Source organism: Mus caroli, unplaced genomic scaffold, assembly GCF_978045245.1.
Source record: "Mus caroli unplaced genomic scaffold, Mus_caroli_1 scaffold_7, whole genome shotgun sequence".
NCBI lineage: Eukaryota > Metazoa > Chordata > Mammalia > Rodentia > Muridae > Mus > Mus caroli.
Window position 1 is genome coordinate 26,476,570 of NW_028227262.1, and position 16,617 is coordinate 26,493,186.

Below are 16,617 nucleotides of genomic sequence, written 5' to 3' on the forward strand. Positions count from 1 at the left end.
GCAAGGCTACACATCTTTTCTTGTTTTATTTTTTCAAAACAGAGTTTCCTTATGTAGCCCTGGCCCCTGACTTTCCTGGAACTCCTCAAACAAAGAGCTCCATTTGCCTCCCAAGTGCTGGGATTAAAGGTGTGCACCACTACTGCCCAGCCAAAGCTACATCTCTGAAAGATCATACCACCTGATGACTTGGTGTTCAACACATGAGCCTTGTGAGACATTGCAGATTCAAACAGTTGCACATTAACTCCGAGAGCTGTCGTGTCTGCATCCCAGTGTTCTGACAAATTGTGCTTTCATTTTATTTTAGTCTAGGAATTTAAATTTTCCTCTGATTTCTTCAGTAACTCACTGATTATTCAAGACAGTATTGTTCATTCCCATGTGTCTTAGTCAGGGTTTCTATTCCTGCACAAACATCATAACCAAGAAACAGTTTGGGGAGGAAAGGGTTTATTCAGCTTACACTTCCATACTGCTGTTCATCACCAAAGGAAGTCAGGACTGGAACTCAAGCAGGTCAGGAAGCAGGAGCTGATGCAGAGGCCATGGAGGGATGTTCTTTACTGGCTTGCTTCCCCTGGCTTGCTCAGCCTGCTCTCTTATAGAACCCAAGACTACCAGTCCAGAGATGGCACCACCCACAAGGGGCCTTCCCCCTTGATCACTAATTGAGAAAATGCCTTACAGTTGGATCTCATGGAGGCATTTCCTCAACTGAAGCTCCTTTCTCTGTGATAACTCCAGCTGTGTCAAGTTGACACAAAAATAGCCAGTACAATTGACCCCTTGTCAACTTGACACACAAACACATCACTAGTAAGCCTCAACCTTTACATTCGTATTCATCCCCAAGATCTAAATAACTTTAAAAGTCCCACAGTCTTTACATGTTCTTAAAATTTCAATCTCTTTAAAATATCCATCTCTTTTAAAATCCAAAGTCTTTTTACAATTAAAAGTCTCTTAACTGTGGGCTCTACTAAAACAGTTTCTTCAAGAGGGAAAATATCAGGGCACAGTCACAATCAAAGCAAAAATCAATCTCCAACCATCCAACGTCTGGGATCCAATTCACAATCTTCTGGGCTCCTCCAAGGGCTTGGGTCACTTCTCCAGCCATGCCCTTTGTAGCACACACGTCGTCCTCTAGGCTCCAGATGCCTGTACTCCACTGCTGCTGCTGCTCTTGGTGGTCATCTCATGGTACTGGCATCTCCAAAACACTGCATGACCCCTTCAGTCCTGGGCCGTCAATTGCAGCTGAGGCTGCACCTTCACCAATGGCCTTCCATGGCCTCTCACAGTGCTGAGCCTCAGCTGCTCTGTGTGACCCCTTCATGCCTTCAAAACCAGTACCACCTGGGTGACCCTTACACATTACCAAGTCCCACTGCAGAAGGAGTACAACCTTGCCTATCTCTGGAACACAGCCTCTTTTTGCTTTCAGAAAACACTTCCCAGAAGATGTCACCTCAACGATGCTGGTCTCTTCTTAATCACCGCTAATTTCTTAGCTCCAGCTAACCAGCATCAATAGTCCCAGTAATGCAAAGTTTTTGCTTTAGTAGTTCTGGTATCTTGTTAATCACAGCTGATTCTTCAGCCCCAGCTAACCAGAACTACAAAATCTTCACAATAAAAACAGCAATGGCCCTGAAGAGAGTTTTTAATTTTCCCTCTGAAATTTCACAAACTAGGCCTCCATCTTCTGCACTGTTCTCAGCATTATCTTCCAAGCTCCTACACAACATCTGACAGAGCTCTTAACAACGAATGGATCTTCAAGCCCAAAGTTCCAAAGTCCTTCCACAGTCCTCCCCAAAACATGGTCAGGTTGTCACAGGAATACCCCACTTTGCTGGTACCAATTTGTCTTAGTCAGGGTTTCTATTCCTGCACAAACATCATGACCAAGAAGCAAGTTGGGGAGGAAAGGGTTTATTCGGCTTACACTTCCATACTGCTGTTCATCACCAAAGGAAGTCAGGACTGGAACTCAAGCAGGTCAGGAAGCAGGAGCTGATGCAGAGGCCATGGAGGGATGTTCTTTACTGGCTTGCTTCCCCTGGCTTGCTCAGCCTTCTCTCTTATAGAACCTAAGACTACCAGTCCAGAGATGGCACCACCCACAAGGGGCCTTCCCCCTTGATCACTAATTGAGAAAATGCCTTACAGTTGGATCTCATGGAGGCATTTCCTCAACTGAAGGTCCTTTCTCTGTGATAACTCCAGCTGTGTCAAGTTGACACAAAAATAGCCAGTACACCATGTGTCTTAGTCAGGGTTTCTATTCCTGCACAAACATCATGACCAAGAAGCAAGTTGGGGAGGAAAGGGTTTATTTGGCTTACACTTCCATGCTGCTGTTCATCACCAAAGGAAGTCAGGACTGGAACTCAAGCAGGTCAGAAAGCAGGAGCTGATGCAGAGGCCATGGAGGGATGTTCTTTACTGGCTTGCTTCCCCTGGCTTGCTCAGCCTGCTCTCTTATAGAACCCAAGACTACCAGCCCAGAGATGGTTCCACCCACAAGGGGCCTTTTTCCCCTTGATCACTAATTGAGAAAATGCCTTACAGTTGGATCTCATGGAGGCATTTCCTCAACTGAAGGTCCTTTCTCTGTGATAACTCCAGCTGTGTCAAGTTGACACAAAACTAACCAGTACACCCAAGATATAAGATACAATTTGCTAAAGGCATGAAACTCAAGAAGAATGAAAACCAAAGTGTGGACACTTTGCCCCTTCTTAGAATTGGGAACAAAACACCCATGGAAGGAGTTACAGACACAAAATTTGGAGCTGTGATGAAAGGATGGACCATCTAGTGATTGCCATATCCAGGGATCCTTCCCATAATCAGCTTCCAAACACTGACACCATTGCATACACTAGCAAGATTTTGCTGAAAGGACCCAGATAGAGCTGTCTCTTGTGAGACTATGCCGGGGCCTAGCAAACACATAAGTGGATGCTCACAGTCAGCTATTGAATGGATCACAGGGCCCCCAATGGAGGAGCTAGAGAAAGTACCCAAGGAGCTAAAGGGAACTGCAACCCTATAGGTGGAACAACAATATGAACTAACCAGTACCCCGGAGCTCTTGTCTCTAGCTGCATATGTATCAAAAGATGGCCTAGTCGGCCATCACTGGAAAGAGAGGCCCATTGGACTTGCAAACTTTATATGCCCCAGTACAGGGGAACGCCAGGGCCAAAAAGGGGGAGTGGGTGGTTAGGGGAGTGGGGAGGTGGGTATGGGGGACTTTTGAGATAGCATTGGAAATGTAAATGAGGAAAATACCTAATAAAAAAATTTAAAAAAAGGAACTATCACCTACAAAAAATCCATTTTGTAGAGAATAAATCATCTCCAAACCATAAAAAAATATATATATAGAAATCAGATTTTTTAAAAATATTTCTTTTACAGTCTACAATGTGATCTGTTTTAGGGACAACTCTGTAGGCATAAATGTTTTTGCAACCTGCTTTTAATAAGGGTTCAACCTCTCCTCTAGTCCATCACTGAGTGAGGAAGTGGAAGAGAAAAGCTATTAGGATATGACGGAAGTGAACCTGTTCAGCTTTTGGGGCGAGCTCAGTTGTCTTTGGCAACAGTTCAGTCCCATAGCAAACACCAAATACAACTTAGCAGGTACAGACCAGTCTTCTAGGCAGGCAGACACCAGGCACGAACCAGCAGCTACAGTCCAGGCCTTTCAGAGAGCAGACATCAGGCACAAACCAGCAATCCTGAAGAACCTCACCAAACCAGCCTGAGGTGAGGCTACTGAAGCTGCCACAGGAAACTTGAGAGCAGTTTTAGGTTGAGTTTCTCCCAGTGTTGGAGTTATCACAAGGTAAGCTCAACATCCATGTAAGATGAACCAATACATACATGTCTTTAGAGAAGAATAGTGAGGCAGAGCAAAACAAACCAATGCTCAGTGCTCGTTTCCCACTGTCCGTGGGGTCATATTTATACTCTTTCATCAAGAGTCTGTAGCTGTCCAGCAGCCATGGATGAACTTGATCTACCTGAAAGGAGGGGTGGGGGAGCTGGCAATGAAAAAGGATGGGTGCAAGAGAAGGATGAAGCCAAGATAAAGTTTCTGATCAAGGCTCAAAGTTTAATATTTAGCACCGTGTTTATATAGGGAAAGCCCATAGACCCATCCTTTGTTTCAGGTGGATTGAGTTGCAAAGCAAGCTTAGTGGGCGGTCAACAATGCAAATCTCCTGTAGGAAATTACAAATGTGGAGAGGCCAGAGGATTCTAGTTAGGTTGTAAAACCACCATGGGTTTGTTTAGCTTACTCAAGGCTGGGGAGGGCACACACGTCCTTTCATGTGTCTGTTATATCCAAAACATCCTTTCACCTGTGTCTGCTTCAGGAAAAACAGTCTTTCACTTGCTTGTTTCACCTTTCACCTGTGTGCCCCTGTAAAACATCATTTGACATAAGTAGCTTTCCAAAGAACTAGAAGTTTCCACTTCACAGTTCCTTAGCCAGCTAATAAAAATATGGATTCCATATCTGTAAGATAGAATATTCTATAGGTATTTGTTAAGTTAATTTGATCCATAGTCCAGATCAATGCTAAATTTTTTAGTCTGTTGGTTTGTTTTAATTTTTTGCACATACTATCTATTACAGAGAATAGAATACTAAAATCACCACTATAATTTTTATGACCCCATCTGTTCCTTTACATCGAGTAATGTTTGTTTTATGACACAGAGTACATCAGAACCTGCTGAATATATATTTGCAAGCTGTGGTGGTTTGAGTAGGCATGGCCCCCATAAACTCGTGTGTTTGATTGCTTGGTTCACAGGGAGTGGCACTATTAGGAGGGATGGACTTGTTGGAGTAAGTATTTCACTGTGGGGGTAGGCTTCGAGGCCTCTTATGTTCAAGCTATGCTCAATGTGGCACAGAGTCCTTCTACTGCCTGTGGATCAAGATGTAGAACTCTCAACTCCTCCAGCACCATGTTGGCCTGGATGCTGCCACACTTCCTGCCATGATGAAAATGGACTAAACCTATGAAATTCTAAGTCAGCCTCACTTAAGTATTTTTCTTTATAAGAGTTGCTGTGGTCATGGTGTCTCTTTACAGCAATAAAACTAAGACAGAAGTTGGGAGCAGGGACTGGGGTATTGCTGTAATAGGCCTAGCCATGCTTTTGTTTGGAGAAATATGGATTTTGGATTAAGAAGGCAGCAAGATGCTTTAAATGGGGCTTAATGGGCCATATTAATAGAAGCACAGAAGACAGTGGTGCTGAGGGTGATTTGAACTGTGCAGGCACGATTCAAGTGGTTTCAGCGCAGAAGAATTTTAATATGTTGCTTAGAGATCATTCTTGTGATATTTTGGTGAAGAATGTGGCTGCTTTTTGCCCTTGTACAAAAAAAAATTGGCTTGAGGCTAAGGTGAAAAGATTTAGATTAATTACACTGTCAAAGAAAATCTCAAAACAGCCTACTGTAGACTCTGTCCTGTGGTTTGCTCTTATGAAAAGTGTTTTTGATATCTATGTGCTAAAGCAAGCTGAGCAAGGAAAATTATAAAATATATGGTTCAAGGAGAAAATGGGCACCAGGAAGTAGAATGGAGCTAAATCCTGTGTTCAAGGAAATAAATAGGTTAAAGATATTAAATGGAATGAAGGGAGTAGTAACCTCGAGATAAGATCCCACCCAGCTAAGTTTCCATCTTATGAAAAGGAATTAAAGAAAAGCTTAGGTGCAAATGTGGTAGTACCTACATTTAACCTCAGCATTCAGGAGGCAAAGGTTTGCAGATCTCTGAGTTCAAGGTCAGTCTATAGAACAAGTTCCAGGAAAGCCAAGCTTAGGCAGTAAAGGAAATTATTGAAAACAGAAAGCTGGTGAAGATATAATTGAACAAGGGGGCCATGTTCCAGCTCCAGCAAACAGCAGAACTTGGCAGCTTCACCCATGTGGCTCTAGCTTTAGAGTCAAGAATAGAAGAAAAGGGTTATAGAATCTCTGTCTGGGGCTGGAGAGATGGCTCAGTGGTTAGGAGCACTGACTGCTCTTCCAGAGGACCTGAGTTCACCTGTGATTCAGAAATCACATGGTGGCTCACAACCATCTGTAATGGGATCTGATGCCCTCTTTTGTTATGTCTGAAGAGAGCAACAGTGTACTCATATTTTTTGGTTTGTTGTTTTGTTTTGTTTTGTTTTTTTGTTGTTTTTTTTTTGTTTGTTTTTGTTTTTTGAGACAGGGTTTCTCTGTATAGCCCTGGCTGTCCTGGAACTCACTTTGTAGACCAGGCTGTCCTGGAACTCAGAAATCCACCTGCCTCTGCTTCCCAAGTGCTGGGATTAAAGGCGTGCACCACCACGCCCAGCTTTTTTTTTTTTTTTGAACCTAAAAAAAAGAAAAGAAAAGAAAAAAAGAATCTCTATCTACAACTAAAGAAATCCACTGAGGCCAAGAGGCCAAGCATGTGGCAGGGGCGTCCTTGCATAGAGGCCCAGAACGGCCATAGTGTGGAATTATGAAAGGCCATTGTGTGAAGCTGTGAAGGTGACAGGTGAAGCCTGTATTGCATTGGACACCCCAAGATGTTAGACATATCAGAGCTGTGGGATACCTGCTGTGGGAAAGCTACCAACAGGGAGTGGAACCAGTCCCCCCAAAATACGTATGCTGTAGTCAACAAAGCTGAAAAGAGTTGAAGATCTGCAAAACATCTTAAATCAGACATGGAGATGCAGAGTTTGGAGTTTGCCCAGCTGGTTCTCAGTCTTGCTTTGGTCCAGTATCTCCTTACTGTACTCCCTTTTGGAATAGTAACATATATCCTGTGCCATTGTATGTTGGACATATGTGATATTTTTTTTACTTTTATTTTATAGGGAATTACACTTAAGAGATTGTATGAATCTTAGAAGAGACTTTGAACTTTGAGTTTTAAACATTGTTGAAACTGTGATATACTATGGGGACTTTTAAAGTTGGGCTAAATAAATTTTGCATGGTGTTGTGGCTACACACTTCTGGGTCCAGGGAGTGTAATGTGGTGGTTTAAATAGGTCTGGCCCCTATAGACTCATATGTTTGGCCCATAGAGAGGTGCACTACTAGGAGGTGTGGCCTTGTTGGAGTGGGTGTGGTCTTGTGGGAGGAAGTATGTCACTGTTGGGGAGGGCTTTGAGGTCTCCTATGTTCAAACTATGCTCAGTGCCGAGCATAGTCTCCTTCTATTGCCCTGTGGATCAAGATGTAGAACTCTCAGCTCCTTCCCCAGCACCATGTCTGCCTGGATGCTGCCATGTTTCTCACCATGATGATAATGGATTAAACCTGTGAATTTGTAAGCCAGCCCCAATTAAATGTTTTTCTTTATAAGAGTTGTCTTGGTCATGTTATCTCTTCATAGCAATGGAAACCCTAATTAAGACATAATTATTACTTTTTAGACAGGGTTTCACTATGTAGTCATGATTGGCCTGGAACTCACTACATGGACCAGGATGGCATTGTACACACAAAGATTCACCTCTGCATCCCAGGTGCTGGGATTAAAGGTATGTGCCACCATGCTCAGCCATTATATCTGTTATATATCTTGTTCTCTGTATTAATGTGTAATGACCTTTCTTTAAAAAATTCTCTCCCCTGAATAGTTTTCTAGTGAAGACGACTTCATCAGATAACAGCATAACCACTCTGACTTGGTTTCAGCTTCCATTTTCGTGGTATAGTACTTTTATCCTTTACTTTTAGTCTGTAGGTGTGTGGTGAGTTTTACGTGGCCAGCAAACAGTTGGATGTTGTTATTAAGCCAGTAATCCCTTTTACATTTTGAGGGGTTTTGCTGACTTTTAAATATTTCTTTAGAGACATTTGCTGATTCCTGTCAAACTCACTAAGTAGATCAGACTGGCCTCAGAGATATCTGCCTGCCTCTGCTTCCCAATTCTGGGATTAAAACAGTGTAGCACTGTTTCTGGATTCCTATGGTTTTGTTTTTAATTGCTTTCTTATTGGTTGGTTAGATCAGTGTCTGTTCTTTTACATCACCCCTATCAGTGTTGAGGGTTTTGGTCTATGGGGTTGGAAGAGAACAGCTGGTTATTTCCTAGCTCCCCTTTACTTGACTATTCTTTTTTTTTCAATTTTTAATATTTTTATTACATATTTTCCTCAGTTACATTTCCAATGCTATCCCAAAAGTCCCCCATACCGCCCCCCACTTCCCTACCCACCCATTCCCATTCTTTTGGCCCTGGCATTCCCCTATATTGGGGCATATAAAGTTTGCAAGTCCAATGGGCCTCTCATTCCAATGATGGCCGACTAGGCCATCTTTCGATACATATGCAGCTAGAGACAAGAGCTCCGGAGTTCTGGTTAGTACATCATGTTGTTCCGACAATAGGGTTGCAGATCCCTTTAGCTCCTTGGGTACTTTCTCTAGCTTCTCCATTGGGAGCCCTGTGATACATCCAATAGCTGACTGTGAACATCCACTCCTGTGTTTGCTAGGCCCCGGCATAGTCTCACAAGAGACAGCTATATTTGGGTCCTTTCAGCAAAATCTTGCTAGTGTATGCAATGGTGTCAGCGTTTAGAAGCTGCTTATGGGATGGATCCCTGGATACGGCAGTCTCTAAATGGTCCATCCTTTCATCACAGCTACGAACTTTGTCTCTGTAACTCCTTCCCTGGGTGTTTTGTTCCCAATTCTAAGAAGGTGCACAGTGTCCACACTTAGGTCTTCATTCTTCTTGAGTTTCATGCGTTTAGCAAATTGTATCTTATATCTTGGGTATCCTAAGTTTTGGGCTAATATCCACTTATCAGTGAATACATATTGTGTGAGTTCTTTTGTGATTGTGTTACTTCACTCAAGATGATGCCCTCCAGGTCCATCCATTTGGCTAGGAATTTCATAAGTTCATTCTTTTTAATAGCTGAGTAGTACTCCATTGTGTAAATGTACCATAATTTCTGTATCCATTCCTCTGTTGAGGGACATCTGGGTTCTTTCCAGCTTCTGGCTATTATAAATAGGGCTGCTATGAACATAGTGGAGCATGTGTCCTTTTTACCGGTTGGGACATCTTCTGGATATATGCCCAGGAGAGGTATTGCTGGATCCTCCGGTAGTACTATGTCCAATTTTCTGAGGAACCGCCAGACTGATTTCCAGAGTGGTTGTACAAGCTTGCAATCCCACCAACAATGGAGGAGTGTTCCTCTTTCTCCACATCCTCGCCAGCATCTGCTGTCACCTGAATTTTTGATCTTAGCCATTCTGACTGGTGTGAGGTGGAATCTCAGGGTTGTTTTGATTTGCATTTCCCTGATGATTAAGGATGTTGAACATTTTTTCAGGTGCTTCTCTGCCATTCGGTATTCCTTAGGTGCGAATTCTTTGTTCAGTTCTGAGCCCCATTTTTTAACGGGGTTATTTGATTTTCTGGAGTCCACCTTCTTGAGTTCTTTATATATATTGGATATTAGTCCCCTATCTGATTTAGGATAGGTAAAGATCCTTTCCCAATCTGATTATTTTCTGCCTTCTACTCCTCTTGGGTGAATTTGCTTCCTTTTGTTCTAGTGCTTTTAGGTATGTTGTCAAGCTGCTAATATGTGCTCTCTCTAGTTTCCTTTTGGAGGCACTCAGAGCTATGAGTTTTCCTCTTAGAAATGCTTTCATTGCGTCCCATAAGTTTGGGTATGTTGTGGCTTCATTTTCATTGGACTCTAAAAAGTCCTTAATTTCTTTCTTTATTCCTTCCTTCACCAAGGTATCATTGAGAAGAGTGTTGTTCAGTTTCCACGTGAAGGTTGGCTTTCTATTATTTATTTTGTTATTGAAGATCAGCCTTAGTCCATGGTGATCTGATAGGATGCATGGGACAATTTCAATATTTTTGTATCTGTTGAGGCCTATTTTGTGACCAATTATGTGGTCAATTTTGGAGAAGGTACCATGAGGTGCTGAGAAGAAGTTATATCCTTTTGTTTTAGGATAGAATGTTCTGTAGATATCTGCCAGATCCATTTGATTCATAATTTCTGTTAGTTTCACTGTGTCCCTGTTTAGTTTCTGTTTCCATGATCTGTCCATTGGTGAAAGTGGTGTGTTGAAGTCTCCCACTATTATTGTATGAGGTGCAATGTGTGCTTTGAGATTTACTAAAGTTTCTTTAATGAATGTGGCTGCCTTTGTATTTTGAGCATAGATATTCAGGATTGATAGTTCCTCTTGGAGGATTTTACCTTTGATGAGTATGAAGTGTCCCTCCCTGTCTTTTTTAATGACTTTGGGTTGGAAGTCAATCTTATCAGATATTAGAATGGCTACTCCAGCTTGTTTCTTCATACCATTTGCTTGGAAAATTGTTTTCCAGCCTTTCATTCTGAGGTAGTGTCTCTCTTTTTCTCTGAGATGAGTTTCCTGTAAGCAGCAAAATGTTGGGTCTTGTTTGTGTAGCCAGTTTGTTAGTCTATGTCTTTTTATCGGGGAGTTGAGTCCATTGATATTAAGAGATATTAAGGAAAAGTAATTGTTGTTTCCTGTTATTTTTGTTGTTAAAGTTGGCATTCTGTTCTTGTGGCTGTCTTCTTTTAGGTTTGTTGAGGGATTACCTTCTTGTTGTTTCTAGGGCGTGGTTCCTGTCCTTGTATTGGTTTTTTTCTGTTATTATCCTTTGAAGGGCTGGATTCATGGAGAGATAATGTGTGAATTTGGTTTTGTCGAGGAATACTTTGGTTTCTCCATCTATGTTAATTGAGAGTTTGGCTGGGTATAGTAGCCTGGGCTGGAGTTTGTGTTCTTTTAGTGTCTGTATAACATCCGTCCAGGATCTTCTGGCTTTCATAGTCTCTGGTGAGAAATCTGGTGTAATTCTGATAGGCTTGCCTTTATATGTTACTTGGCCTTTTTCTCTTACTGCTTTTAGTATTCTATCTTTATTTAGAGCATTTGTTGTTCTGATTATTATGTGTCGGGAGGTATTTCTTTTCTGGTCCAGTCTATTTGGAGTTCTGTAGGCTTCTTGTATGTTCATGGGCATCTCTTTCTTTAGATTTGGGAAGTTTTCTTCTATAATTTTGTTGAAGATGTTTGCTGGTCCTTTGAGTTGAAAATCTTCATTCTCATCCACTCCTATTATCTGTAGGTTTGGTCTTCTCATTGTGTCCTGTATTTCTTGAATGTTTTGAGTTAGGATCTTTTTGCATTTTACATTTTCCTTGATTGTTGTGCCGATGTTCTCTATGGAATCTTCTGCACCTGAGATTCTCTCTTCCATCTCTTGTATTCTATTGCTGATGCTCGTATCTATAGTTCCAGATTTCTTTCCTAGGGTTTCTATCTCCAGTGTTGCCTCATTTTGGGTTTTCTTTATTGTGTCTACTTCCCTTTTTAGGTCTAGTATGGTTTTGTTCAATTCCATCATCTGTTTGGATGTGTTTTCCTGTTTTTCTGTAAGGACTTCTACCCGTTTGATTATGTTATCCTGTTTTTCTTTAAGGATTTGTAACTCTTTAGCAGTGTTCTCCTGCAATTCTTTAAGGGATTTTTGTGCTTCCTCTTTACTGTCTTCTACCTGTTTACCAGTGTTCCTTTGTATTTCTTTAAGTGTGTTATTAAAGTCCTTCTTGAAGTCCTCTACCATCATCATGAGATATGCTTTTAGATCCGTGTCTAGCTTTTCCGGTGTGTTGGGGTGCCCTGGACTGGGCGAAGTGGGAGTGCTGGGTTCTGATGATGGTGAGTGGTCTTGGTTTCTGTTAGTAAGATTATTACATTTACCTTTCGCCATCTGGTAATCTCTGGGGTTAGTTGTTGTCGTTGTCACTGTTTAAAGATTGGAGCAGAAGCTGTGTTCCACTCACCAGCAGTCTCAAAATCCTGTGGCTGGGGTCGTGGGTAGCTGGCGGGTGTCAGCCGACCCTGCGCTCTAGCTGCCCCGGTGCTGGTCCGGCCGGAAGAGGCCTGTGGTCCTAGCTACCCCGGCGCTTTTCTGACCGGAGAGGCTTGTGGCCCTACTGAGGCAGGATTTCTGCCTCCCCAACCAAAGCAGTCTCAGGTCCCGCGTGATTGGATTGGAGCAGAAGCTGTGTTCCACTCACCAGCAGTCTCAAAATCCTGTGGCGGGGGTCGTGGGTAGCTGGCGGGTGTCAGCCGACCCTGCGCTCTAGCTGCCCCAGTGCTGGTCTGGCCGGAAGAGGCCTGTGGTCCTACTCAGGCCAGTTTTCTGCTTCCCTAAATAATGCAGTCTCAGGTCCCGCGTGCAATTGGATTGGAGCAGAAGCTGTGTTCCACTCACCAGAAGTCTTAAGATCCTGTAGCGGGTGTTGTGGGTAGCTGGCGGGTATCAGCCGACCCTGTGCTCTAGCTACCCCGGTGCTGGTCCAGCCAGAAGAGCTTGACTATTCTTTATCAGAAATTTTTCTCTGTTGCATTCTTGTGGTTGCGACTGTCTTTTATTCTTTGCTTAGGATTCCTTTAAGTATAGTTTACAGTGCCGGCTTGGTGCTCATGGACCGCCTCAGTTTGTGTTTGTCTGAAATGTTCTTATTTCTACATTGATTTTAAAAGATAACTTCGTATTGGAAATGTAATTGAGGAAAATATGTAATAAAAAAAAAAAGATAACTTCACTGGACACAGTAATTCTCAGTTACTGCTATTTACATCTCAAAACTCCATGTTCTCACTCCATGTATCACTCCATGTCCTCCTCAATTTTAGTATTTCTGCTGGGTTTGCCCTAGTACCTGAATCGGCATTTTTCTCTTCCTGTTTTTAATGCTGATTCTTTGTTGTGCCATGATAGCATTTTGACCATGTGTCCTGGAGAGGTTCTTCTCCAGGACTGGCCAGCTGATAGCAGGACTAGAGGCTGGGAAGTGTGTGGACCAGACAGCATAGAACCACGGCTCTGCATAGCCTGGATACTTTCTGTTGCTGCTGTACCTCACACAGGCACTGGCTACCAGGAGAGATTTCTGTAAGATCTTGGAAGTACCTCGATCAAGGATATTAAAATGGCCCATAAGTAATTAGTTCTCATACTATAATGAACGTTAGAGTGGGCTAGTCTAGAGTCAAGGAAAGTGGAGGGAAGTTCGTACTAAGCTGTGGACAGTGAGTAGGCTGCTCTGGTGAAAATGCCCTGTATAAAAGCAGCTTAAGCTTGAAGACAAAGACCTGCAAAGAGGCGCCTTGCATAGCAGTTTGCCGATCATAACCGACGTGCCTTGAAAGGGATGGAAATTAGGATTGCCTATTGACCAAGGTGACTTTGGCTAAAACTATCTGGCAGACAAAAATTCTTCCAAATTGGTTGTCAGTGATGTGCCCTGTGTTGTGAAAGTGGAACCCAGTGACAATGGACCTTTTTTCACTAAATTAAAGTTTTACCAGAGTTAAACCAGAGCAAATTCAGAAATGGATTCATACACATAAATTGAAGTACCTTGGTGTCCCTAAGTATTGGGGATCTGGTCTACATGATAAAAATGGAAAAGGTTAGAGGTCTATGATAATGGACCACTTTGGGAGTGACCTTCAGAAAATATATGAAGCAAATGTCAAAAGGTTTTGTAGGAAAACTGTCTTGCTGCTAAGCTTAAGAATTCTGGGGCTGGAGAGATGGCTCAGTGGGTAAGAGCACCCGACTGCTCTTCCGAAGGTTCAGAGTTCAAATCCCAGCAACCACATGGTGGCTCACAGCCATCCGTAACGAGATCTGGCGCCCTCTTCTGGAGTGTCTGAAGACAGCTACAGTGTACTTACATATAATAAATAAATCTTAAAAAAAAAAAAAAAAAAGAAAAGAATTCTGGCTATCCTGGAGTACATTCACAAGCATGAGTAGGTACGAGCACGGGTACGTGCAAGACCTCCAACCATCTTCTGAGTCACGAGAACCCTGACCAGGTGTGTTTGGTAGACTAAGGACTTGCTTATCGGTACTGCCCAGATGAGAGTACATGGAAGATCCCAAAAGGTACCACATCGGCACCCTGGAGTTCACCTGCATCGATGCACACAATGACAGGACCCCATCACGGCGTGGAGATTTGGAAATACTTGGTTATTGCACGATCAAGTGGCTCAGCGGCTGTCTTCCTTGGGAGGATAACTTGAAAGATCCTAACTACGTTAGAGATTCCAAAATTCGATACAGAGACAGTGTCGCAGCTTTGATGGAGAAATGCTTTCCTGAGAAAAATAAGCCAGGTGAGATCGGTAAGTACATGGAGTCTGTGAAACTAAACTACGCTGAAAAACCTCTTTATCAGAACCTCTGTGACATCCTTTTGTAAGGACTAAAGCTATAGGAAATAAAGACGATGGCAAACTGGATTTTAGTACTGTGGAGAACAGAGGTGTGAAGACAAAACCAGCCTCAAAGAAAGAAGTGGAAGAAAAAAGCAGAGGGAAGGGCTGGTGAGATGGCTCAGTGGGTAAGAGCACCCGACTGCTCTTCCGAAGGTCCGGAGTTCAAATCCCAGCAACCACATGGTGGCTCACAACCATCCGTAACAAGATCTGACTCCCTCTTCTGGAGTGTCTGAAGACAGCTACAGTGTTCTTACATATAATAAATAAATAAATCTTAAAAAAAAAAGCGCAGAGGGAAGCACGGTGTGTACTGTGGAAGACGTGGAGTGCTCAGACACACAGGTGCAAGAGGCCACACAGACTCATTCAAGGAGGCAGTAGTGTTTGGAATTGCAGCAAGACATGCTAAGTCTAGACCACAGGGGTTCACAAACCAGAAAGAAAGCCCAGAAGCAAATGAGATGTCAGAAACTGTCTTTTGTTTTATTTTTTTGTTTTGTTTTTCAAGACAGGGTTTTTCTGTGTAGCCCTGGCTGTTCTGGACTCACTCTGTAGACCAGGTTGGCCTCGAACTCAGAAATCCACCTGCCTCTGCCTCCCAAGTGCTGGGATTAAAGACGTGCACCACCACTGCCTGACCAAAAACTGTCTTCTCTGCCTATTCATTTGATTTTTTAAAAATTCTTTCCTATTTTATGTTTTATTTTCATGAAAGTCTTCTGGAGTGTTAGTAATAATTGAGTGGCTATTTAAAAAAAAACTTCATTAAAATTTTGTGTACTTTATTGAAGGATAATTTATATATATGTATATATACATGTGTGTGTGTGTGTGTGTGTGTGTGTGTGTGTATTTGTATATAGAGAAATTAGTTCTACAGCCTCATCAAAGCCCTGATAATCCCCAAGCCCAGGGAAAGTTCTAGAATCTGGGCTCTGCTCATGAGGTTCATGCCAAATAGTGAAAAATGGCAACAGTGTGACCCTTGTGGTGAAGAAGTCTTGACAAATGGTCATCAGGACCCCCCATGCTCCCATGGATACATCTATTTCCATATTTCTTTATGCTTAGAGGAACCCTTTTCTTCAGGACAGAAATAGTGTAAAAGGAAGTGATACCATCATAGATCTAGGAGCCACTTTGGGAGAAACGTATGGAGGAGATTTTGTGGAAGTACTGAGAAACAGGTCAGTAGCCAGACAGGCTCCTGGGAAACAGAAATGCAACTGTTGACAGGAAGGAGCTATAAACAACACAGCTGGGCCTGGGGTGCTTCCAAATGACTCCAGGGGTGGCTTGCAGTGAGACTCCTAACGTCAAATTTTAATGGAACCCATAGTCTTTTATTACCTGTGGAAATATAGGTAAGACCTTTTCCCCAACATAACACATTCCCCAACTTCCATTCTGATGTTAAAACATCTTTACAGTGTACAGGTTGATCTAACTCAGCAGTTTTGTTTGTTTGTTTAGCTAATCTTAGCCCCCCCCCTTTCCATTTATCAAGGTGCAACTAGATCTTTACTAATCCATACATATCAAAAGCTAGCACTTTTTACCTTTTAAATTATACAGGTACTCACATTCTATGCCTGGCTCCGTGCCATTGAGCTGAGCATCTTACCTATTTAAGTATCTATTAAGATTGTTAAATAATCAAGCCATATTACATAAGATGTCAATATACAGTGTCAGTTAAAATAGGTATCCATTTTCTGAGAGTGAGAGAGTACTAATCTGAGCTCCCCATGGCTGTGGTAGGTCTCTTCCCTATTGGTTTATGGCTATATATACAACATAAAGCTTTAATTGTCCTATTTGACATTCTGACCCCACACATTTAATTTGTCTTACTCTTTATTGTACTTGGGATAATGTTCCAATCCCAACAAACTGTGTAGATACCTTCTGAAGGGGCCAGTGTGGTTCCCTAAGATTCTCATGAAATTATAGTTACATCAACTCCTGTCCACAAAACCTTTAACTTCAATACCATTTACTTTTAATTTTGGTCTCCGGCCATTGATAACAGTTTACAAGAAAGAAAGAAAAAAAATCCCTGTCTTCAGAATCCTCTTGTTCTTTCCATCGGAGCTGCTTTACCTTTGAGGAATAGAAACAGTTGCAACTGAACAATCCTGTCTCCAGCTTAAAATTGCATGTTTTTCTTTATATAAAGCATAATTTCAATCTCTCCTTTGAAGTCTTCATCTATAATTCCTGGATGCACAATGAACCCTTGAGATGCTAGGCTACTTCT

General features: G+C 42.3%; 1 pseudogene; it reads left to right on the plus strand.

Moving 5' to 3' along the window:
- The first annotated feature begins 13,177 nt into the window (after positions 1-13,177).
- Positions 13,178-14,738, plus strand: LOC147003834 (serine/threonine-protein kinase VRK1-like; annotated as a pseudogene).
- Positions 14,739-16,617: the final 1,879 nt, after the last annotated feature.